The sequence below is a fragment of the Penaeus japonicus genome, unplaced genomic scaffold (assembly GCF_977035675.1).
Source record: "Penaeus japonicus unplaced genomic scaffold, GWHDUDI00000001_assembly GWHDUDI00000024, whole genome shotgun sequence".
In the NCBI taxonomy this organism is placed as follows: domain Eukaryota; kingdom Metazoa; phylum Arthropoda; class Malacostraca; order Decapoda; family Penaeidae; genus Penaeus; species Penaeus japonicus.
In genome coordinates this window covers 39,397,609-39,407,608 of record NW_028234426.1, presented here as the reverse complement: position 1 = coordinate 39,407,608, position 10,000 = coordinate 39,397,609, and the positions used below count along the sequence as shown (strand labels likewise).

The window sequence follows — 10,000 nt, the reverse complement described above, 5'->3', positions numbered from 1 at the left end:
AGATAATATCTAATTATATATATATATATACATATATATTATTATATATTATATTCACATATCTTATATATATATATTATATAAAATTTATATATTTATATTTTATATATATATATATATATATATATTATAAAATATATTTGTATATATATATAAGGTATATAGTATTTAGATTATATTATATAGATTATATCTATATATATATATTATTGTATGTATATATATATATATATATATATAAATAGATATATATATATATATATATATATAAAGAAATATATATATATATATAGTATATGGTTATATATATATATATTACAAATATATTATGTTATACATGTGATAGATGTATGTAATGTATAATCAGCTGTACATATATATATATATATACTATATTTATATAAAGTATATATATAAAAAATATATCTAGAATATATATTATATATATTTATATATATATCTGGATGTAAGGTTTATTTATATATAATCAAACATAAAATATATATATATCATATGCATAAATAGTAGGTATACATGTGCATGTAAGTATGTATGACAGATATATATTTATATATATTATATATATATATATATAGATATTAGAATATAATAACTATATTTATGCAATTTATATGAATGTATGAATCTCTATCTTATATGCCAACTATATCTGGTTAATATCTTGTGTGTGTATACGGTATATATATACATATATATATATATATATCTATATATATAATATATATGTATGTAGGTCACTATATATATATAATGCAAAATATATATGTAGTGTGTGTGTGGATAACGATATAATACTTATATAGATAATATATATAAATATAATAAGATAGATATATAGATAATATATATAGGTGTGTGTGTGTGTGTGTGTGTGGTGTGTGTGTGTGTGTGTGTGGGTGTGTGTATATATGGTGTGTGCGTAGACCGTGTGTGTGTGTGCTGTGTAGTGTGTTGTGTGTGTGTGCGTGTGTGCGTGTGTCGTAAATGTGTGTTGGTGTAAATTGTGTGTGTGTCTGTGATGTGTGTGTGAGTACGTATCTCTTATATATTATTTATAAAATAATATAGTATATAAATTATTATATATATATATATATATATATCTATATCTTATCATATATATATTCTTCATATATGTCTATAAAAGCCTATATATCTATTTTTTAGATCATATCTATATATATATTCTTGAATGTATGCCTATCTATACCTCTGTGTTTGTCTCATATATATTTATATATAGATAGTTCAGATATGTATATATATTAGATATATATATATTTTTTTTAATACAATATATTTAGATAGATTTATGTATGTATGCAGATAGTAGACATATTGTGAGTATAGATATATAGATTTATATATTTATATATATATATATATTCATATATGTATTATATAGAGATATATATATATTTTTTTTATTATACATATAGATTTAGATAATTATGTATGTTTGTATATATACATATGTCGTGTGTTTTATATATATATATATATATTTATATATAGAGAGAGAGCCTTGAGGAAGAGGTGAGAGAGGAGATGAGAGAGGAAGTAGTGAAGAGGGACGAGAAAGTAGGAGAGGAGAGATGGGTGAGAGGAGGAGAGAGAGAGAGAGAGAGAAGAGAGAGGAATGAGGAGATGAAGGAGTGGTGGATGAGAGAGAGAGAGAAGAGAGGAGGAGAGAGGGATGGAGAGAGGGGGATACGAGATAGGGATGAATGGAGAGAGGAGAAGAGGGAGAGATGTGGGAGAGAGGTGGAGGGAGGGAGGAGGGAGGGGGATGAGAGAGAGGAGGGGGAGGGAGGGGGAGGAGAGAGGGGGATGCGATCGATGAGGAGACGAGAGAAGGAGACGAGAGGAGGGAGTGGATTGGAGAGGAGGGGAGAGAGAGAGAGGAGTGAGGGAGAAGGAGACGGAGAGAGGGAGAGAGAGGGAGGAGAGAGGTGAAGAGATAGGAGTGAGGATGGAGAGAGGGGAGGATGGAGCGAGAGAAGGGAGGGAGAAGAGGAAGAGTAGAGATGGAGAGGAGAGAGAGAGAGTGGGGGAGAGTGTGAGAGGAGAGCGAAGCAGAGGAGGAGAGATAGAGAGGAGAGGAGGGAGGAGGGGATGAGGGGAGAGAGAGGGGAGAGGGAGGGAGAGTCGAGAGAGCTGTAAGCCAGTGGGAGAGGAAGAGGCGCGGAACGAGGACCGGCGGAGGGGACGGAGAGAGGGAGAGAGAGAGAGGGGAGAGGATTGAGGAGAAAGATTGGTGAAGAGAGAGGAGAGGAGGAGAGAGGGGGAGGGATGAGGGAGGGGAGAGGAGAGAGAGGGAGAGAGGATCGGAGGGGGAGAGACGAGAGAAGGGAGGGAGAAATGATGATGAGGAGGAAGAGCTTGAGATGTGAGTGTGGAGAGAGCGGGGGAAGCGGGGATGAGTAGGAGGAGGAACGAGGGAGGACGGATATTATTATTTAGAGAGGAGAGAGGAGAGAGAGCGAGAGGGGATGATATAGAGAGAGAGAGTCGCGAGCGAGAGGAGGGGATGGGAGGAGTTAGTGGGACCTGTTAGAGAGAGACGAAGGAGGGTGAGATGAGGATGGAGAGCGATGGAGATTGATGGTGGTATGAGGGGAGTGGGGAGGGAGAGATGGTAGGATAGATGGAGATAGAGAGGCGAGAAGTGGAGGTGTCGCGAGAGGTGGTGTATTGGGGAGGGATGAGAGTGTGTAGGGGGTGAGTGATGAGAGCGTAGTGACGTGAGAGAGAGGGGAGGAGGAGAAGAGAGAGGCGAGGAGAAGTGAGGAAGGGAGACGTTGAGAGGGAGGACGGTTGGGGAGAGGTTGGGAGAGATGAGAGAGGGTGGAGAGCGAGGGTTGCTGACTGATGAGGAGAGTGAGAGAGGGGAGTGGAAGAGAGTGAGGGAGGATGAGAGAGGAGAGGTGAGAGAGAGAGAATGGGTGGATGAGAGTACACGTGGGTGGGGGAGAGGGTCGGTAGGAGATGAGAGAGTGAGATGAAGAGTGGATGGTGAGGGAGAAGAGGGACGAGGGGGAGAGAGGCGGGACGAGAGAAGACGGAGAATGAGCAGGTTTGAGTGGAGGAAGAGGGTGAGGGGGAGGGAGGATGAGTGAGGAGGAGGACGATTAGGAGAGGAGGATGATGAAGGGAAGGTGAGAGAGAGAGAAGGGAGGGATGGAAGAGGAGGAGGAGATAGAGTAGGAGGAAGAGAGGAGAGTCGAGAGAGAGCGATCGGAGAGATAGTGAGGAGAAGAGAAGAGAAGAGAGAGGGAGTTAGGTGAGAGAGGGTGAGGGAGAGATGATGAGAGAGAGAGGAGGAGAGGAGAGAGAGAGAGAGGAGAGGTAGGAGAGGAGGAGAGGGAGAGATGAGAGGAGAAGCCGTGATGAGAGAGAGTGAGAGAGAGCGAGAGGAGAGGAAGGGATGATGGAGCGAGAGTGAAGAGATGGGGTGAAGAGAGAGAAAGAGAGAGGGGAGAGAAGTGGGAGATGAGGAAGAGAGTGCAGGAGAGGAGGGAGAGGGGGAGAGGGAGAGAGGGAGTGAGAGGAGAGCGGGAGGAGAGAGAGGAGGTAGAGAGAGAAGGACGGGGGAGGAGGAGATGAGGGGAGAGGAGGATGTGACGAGAGGGTGATGGGAGAAGGATAGGGACGAGAGGATGAGGAGAGGTGTGAGAGGGGAGAGGAGAAGAGGAGGAGAGAGGGGGGGAGGAGATGAGAGACGGGGTGAGAAGGAATGAGAGAGAGAGAGAGATGAGAGCGGGAAGAGGGAGATGGAGGAATGCTAGAGAAGAGAGAAGGGAGGAGAAGTGAGGGGAAGTAGAGACGAGAGTGGGGGTGAGGAGGAGATGGAGGGGGGTTGTGATGAGCGGGGAGAGAAGCGAGATGAGTGGAGTAGAGAGAGGTTGGGAGGAGAGGAGGAGAGGCGAGGCGATGACTGAGAGATGTGGAGAGAGATAGCTCGGGTGGAGGAGGGAGGAGTGTGATGAGGTGGGGGGTGGTGGAGTGGGGAGTAGTGGAGAGGAGAGGAGAGAGAAGTAGAGAGAGGGGGACGTGAGGTGTAGCAATGGAGGATGGGGGAGAGGATTGGTGGGGAGAGAGTGAGTGTGAGGGGGGGAGGATGTTGGAGGGAGAGGAGTGGAGAGGAGGAGGAGGAGGGGTTGAGGGAGATGGAGAGAAGGGAGAGACGGTGGAGAGCGAGGGTGAGGTAGAGAGGATGAGAGTTGGGAGGGGGAGACTGGAAGGAGGGATGGGAGAGAAAGGGGGAGGATTGGGGGGAGGAAGGGAGGGTAGGCGAGCTGTGTGAGGTGGAGAGAGGAACGAGATGGATGAGACAGTGAGATACGTCTCCCCGACAGTGAGGGTGAAAGAGGAGGAGAGGCGGAGAGAGTGGTGTGAAATGGAGTGTGAGTGAGACGAGAGGTGTGTGTGTTCGCAGGGATGGAGGAGGTGGGGGAGGAGAAGGAGTGTGAGTGGGGGGTGACGGAGGTGGAGAGGAGTGTGTATCGGGAGGAGAGATGGAGTGGAGTGTTGGTGGGTGAGGAGTTGTGTCTGAGGAGGGGTGAGTAAGGAGTGTGGGAGGGATGGGGTGGAGGTGTGTGTAGTGAAAGTGGAAGGAGGAGTTGATGGCTGTGGAAGAGTGGGTAGGGAGGAGAGAGATGAAGTGTTATGAGTAGGTGTGTGTGGTGGAGCGAGAGGTGAGAGGATGAGGAGTGTTTTGTATGTGAGAGGGGTAGTGTGGAGGGGAGAGAGTGAGAGAGAGTATGGGGGGTGATAGAGAGAGCGGATGAGGAGAGAAGAGGATGGAGAGAGAGGGGGGAGGGGGAGATGGATGGGAGGGAGTTGATGAGTTGATGGAGAGTGGTTGAGAGAGATGGAGAGAGAGACCGAGAGAGAGAGAAGGTGTAGACGAGGGGAATGGGACGAGCCAGGGTAGGGAGGGGACGTGGAGACAGGAGGGGAAGAGAGAGGAGAGAGAGGAGACGGGAAGAGTGAGAGAGAGAGAGTGGTGATTGATAGAAGAGGTGGGGATTGAGAGATGAAGAAGGAGAAGAGGAGAGAGGGGAGAGAGTGAGGAGGGAGAGAGAGAGAGGGAGAAGGAGAGTGAGTATGAGAAGAAGGGAGAGAGGAAGAGGGAAGAATGGGAGGGGAAGATGAGAGCAAGAGAGAGAGGTGAGAGGAGAGAGAGGGGAGAGAGTGGAGGAGAGAGAGTGGGGGAGGGGGAAGAGCGAGAGGATGTGAAGAGGAGAGAGAGGAGGAGGAAAAGAGGGAGAGCGAGGGAGGGGGAGGGAGAGTGAGAGGGAGAGAGAGAGAGAGGAGAGGAGAGGATGATGGAGGAGGAAGGGGGAATAGAAGAGGAGAGAAGGATGAGAGAAAGGGAGATAGTAGGGATGGACGATGTGAGAGAGGAGAGAGAAGAGAGAGAGGAGAGGAGAAGTGGGATGAGTGAGTGAGAGAGAGGAGAGAGAGGAGTGAGTGGCGGAGTGATAATGAGAGCGAAGGGGTGGGATTGAAAGGGGAGAGAGAGAGGAGAGAGGAAGATGGGGGGAGTAATTGAGACGAGAAGGTGGTGAGCGAGAGGGGAGTGGAGGAGAGAGGAGTGGAGAGGAGAGAAGAGAAGGTGGAGAGAGGGAGGAGAGAGATGAGAGGAGAAGGGGAGTGAAGAGAGGGTGGGAAGGGGGGGGGGGGAGGAGGAGGGAAGGAGGAGGAGGGAAGAGGAGGAGGAGGAGATGGACGGGAGGCAGAGGTGAGGAGAGGAATAGAGAGAGAGGGAGGATGAGGAGGGGATGGGAGAGCAAGACGGAGAGGAGGGGAGAAAGGGAAGAGACGAGATGAGAAGGTTGGAGGAGAGAGAGGAAGAAGAGAGACGAGGGGAGGAGAGGTTGAGAGGAGAGAGAGAACGAAGATGAGATGGAAGAGGAAGAATGACGAGAGAAGATGAAAGAGAGAGAGAGAGAGAGAGAGAGAGAGAGGAGAGAGAGAGAGAGAGAGATGAGAGAGAGAGAGAAATGCAATATAAATTATAATGGCCAAATATATATATACATATCTATATTTATATATATATAGATTTTTTATTTATATGATATATATATATTTATACTATATGTATAATATGTATATATATATTATATTTATATATCTATATTTTTTATATATATCTATGATATATGTATATTATATATATATATATGTATTATATGTATATATCTTGGATATAGGTAGTGAGATAGTTATATAGATTTAGATATTTGTATATAATATATATATATATATATATATACTCTCTCTCTCTCTCTCAAGAAATCTCCTTCTCCTCTCCTCACTCCTCCCTCTTCCCCCCTCCCCCCTCCCCTCTCCCCCTCCCTTCCTCCACCAAATTGCCTTGATTCCCACCTCCTTTCGCCCCTCCATTCCCCCGCCAAATAGATCACCGCATAACTTCCCTATCCCCTTCCGCCCCTTCCGCCCCTTCCGCCCCTCGCCCGTAACACCCACCTGACCAATCCTCGCCACCTCCCAATCCCCCACCAGATCCACAACCCTCTCCCTCTCCCTCTCTCTCTCCCTCTCCCTCTCTCTCTCTCTCTCTCTCTCTCTCTCTCTCTCTCTCCCTCTCTCTCTCTCTCTCTCACTTCTCTCTCTCTCTCTCCCTCTCCCTCTCGCTCTCGCTCTCTCTCTCTCTCTCTCTGTCTCTACATCTCTCTCGCTCTCCCTTCTCTCCTCCCCCTCTCTCTCTCCGCGCGCTCTCCACTTCATCTCTCTCTCTCTCTCTCTCTCTCTCTCTCTCTCTCTCTCTCTCTCTCTCTCTCCGCCCACTCTCTCGCCTCTTTCCCTCGACTAGCTAAAGAAGGGGCTTTGTATGCGTTATCCGCGAGGCCGGTCATCACGGGCGGCCTCTCCCGTGGGCGCGCTGGGACTTCATGAAGGGGCGCCGACGCACACGATCGTGAACAACATGAAATGTTACCGATACAACGGCTGGATCTGATTAACGCTGGGCCGCCTCGATTCTCACGCGTGCATACTTGTTTTTTTTTTCTTCTTCTTCTTCTTCTTCGTTTTAAAGTTTGAATATATATTTCTCTGGTTTTCTTTTTGTTTCTTTTGGATGTGTATGGTGTTTAGATACATAACTATGTACATATATTGCGTACATCAATACATACGTTCATACATTTTTATGAACATATAAACATTCATACATACTTACATAAATATACTCATTCTCACATTTATATATGCACACATACGTAAATATACATACACACATACATACATACATACATACATACATACATACATACATACATACATACATACATACATACATACGTACGTACGTACATACATACATACGTACCTACAGACAGACATATAAACTAACGTGTGTGTGATCTCTCACGCCCATTGACACTGTCATTCTTTTTATTCCGACTCAACACGCAATTAGTTATTTTTTGCCTCATCTAGATATGAGCTCCGTCTTCCGTTTCTTTCCGCGTGTGTTTGCGTGTGTGTTTGCGTGTGTGTTTGCGTGTGTGTTTGCGTGTGTGTTTGTGTGTGTGTGTGTGGCTCGATAGAGACGCATGTTTTTTTGTTTTTTTTTCCTCTTACTTTCTTTTCTTTCTTCCTAGTTTTCTTCTTTCTTTCTTTCTTTCTTTCTTGCTTGCATTCTAATTTCATCATCCTTTCTTTTTTCTATTTTTTTCTTGCTTTCATTCTTATTTCATCATCCTTTCTTTGTTCTTTCTTTCTTTCGATATTATTTTCATCTTTTATCATTTCTTCGTATCTTTCTTTTTATTTTCTTTCTTCGTTTCTCTTTCCTTTCTTTTTCCTTATTGTTCTTTTCTTCACAATGAGCTATCATTGTACCTTTCAATTCTTTCTGTCTACATTTTTATCTGTCTATCCCTCTTCCTCTTCCTCCCTTTTCCGCCTCCCCTTACATCTCCTTTTTCCTTTTCATCTTCCTCTCCCTTTCTCTTCCTCCCCATCTTGTTTTCCCTCTCCGTCTTTCTCCCCTTTTCCTTCTTCCTCTCTCTCTCTCTCTCTCTCTCTCTCTCTCTCTCTCTCTCTCTCTCTCTCTCTCTCTCTCTCTCTCTCTCTCTCTCTCTCTCTCTCTCTCTCTCTCTCTCTCTCTCTCTCTCTCTCCTTCTCTTTCACTTTCTCTCTCTCTCTTTCTCTCTATCTATCTCCGTTATCTCGGTCTCTCTGTCTATTAGTCTGTCTACCAATTTCCCCTCTCCCGTTCTCACTTCCTTTCCCCCCCTGTCCTATCCTTTCATTTCCTTTCCATTCACTTCCTTGCTCTTTTTCCCTCCTCTTCCTCTCACTGTCTTTTTCCTTCTCCTTCTCTTATCTATCTTCTCTCTCTCTCTCTCTCTCTCTCTCTCTCTCTCTCTCTCTCTCTCTCTCTCTCTCTCTCTCTCTCTCTCTCTCTCTCTCTCTCTCTCTCTCTCTCTCTCTCTCTCTCTCTCTCTCTCTCTCTCTCTCTCTCTCTCTCTCTCTCTCTTTCTCTCTCTGTCTTTTCCCTCTCCTCCTCCTATCTCTCTCTCTCTCTCTCTCTCTCTCCCCAAATGGTTTGTAAAGAGAATTTAATTGTTCTAACGAAAGGGAGCGTGATCGAGAGGATAGCTTTATAGTATCCTAACACTGTAGGAGCATCGAATACCACTTTGCTAATTGGATCTAGTTGCGATTTTGTTATACGATCGGTAGAATCTCTTTACTGGTCAACGGTGATTATAACTTAGGTTTTTCTCGCTTCTTTTGTTTTTATATGAATTTTCCTTTTGTTTATAAATGGAAAAGAGGGTTATCTAGTGTTTTGAGTTGTTGTTAATCCCATACATAAAAAAAAAGCAAACACAATCTCCGGAATTTAGGAATATAAGTCTTAATTATGAGGGTTTGAAATATTCGAAAATACAAAAAAAAAAAAAGATAATTCAGACAAAGAGCTTCAAGTGAGTATATAAAGTGGATTTTATATCTAAAAATATTCGGGGTTACTATAGTGATAGTGTCGCCCTTGCCTGATCGGATGCCCTTACTAACAGCAACTGTAGTATAGATAGAGCAAAGAAGGAAGACACAGAAAAAAAAAAAAAAAAAAAAATATGACGATGGTCTTTTCGCTTTACTGCTTCTTCAGGCCTGAAGTGAAAATGAAACGAAAATGTCTTCAGCATGTTCGGTAACTTTGCTGTTTTTTTTTCCCCTTCGTTGTTTCATTGACAGTTAGTAAGAAGGCTTCAAGTCGTCGGGATCATCTTCTAAAATCGATTTATTGATAAACAGATCATCAAATCAGAATGTCTAATGAAAGGAATAGAAAAATATATAAAACCATCAAGGGTTTTTCTTTTATACATACGTGTGTGTGTTTGTGTGTGTGTTTGTGATGTGTGTGTGTGTTTGTGTTTGTGATGTGTGTGTGTGTGTGTTTGTGATGTGTGTGTGTGTGTTTGTGATGTGTGTGTGTGTGTTTTTGTGATGTATGTGTATGTGTGTTAGGAAACATGAAAAGGCCTGGCGTAAATCGGGAATCATTCGGTTTGAGAGAAAACGTTTTGTTCGAGAACACACAGAAGTATTCTAAATAACGACACAAGTTACGACTAGAAAATAAGTTTTGAGAATAAAAGGTTTATATAAAAACATATATATATTATTAAGTATTACTTTCGTTGTATTAACCCTTAGTTTGCCCTTTACTGTTACTACCATCACCATAACTATTATCAATGCTAATAATCATACTTCTATTTCTACTTCGATTATTACTAGTAATACTTTAACTTACGATGATGATCATAATCTTAAGAACACTATCTACCATTTGCCCTCAACCCCACCCCACCCCACCCCCACCCCCGTCGGCCCTGACCCCCTCTTCTCCCCCGTCGGCCCTGACCCCCTCTTCTCCCCCGTCGGCCCTGACCCCCTCTTCTCCCCCGTCGGCCCTGACCCC

General features: G+C 44.0%; 1 protein-coding gene across 2 annotated transcripts in view; it reads left to right on the top strand.

The window, feature by feature from the left end:
• The window catches only part of LOC122253826 (uncharacterized), a 19,758-nt gene that overhangs the window by 3,717 nt on the left and 6,041 nt on the right, over window positions 1-10,000 (top strand). The gene's annotated exons all lie outside the window — the stretch shown is intronic.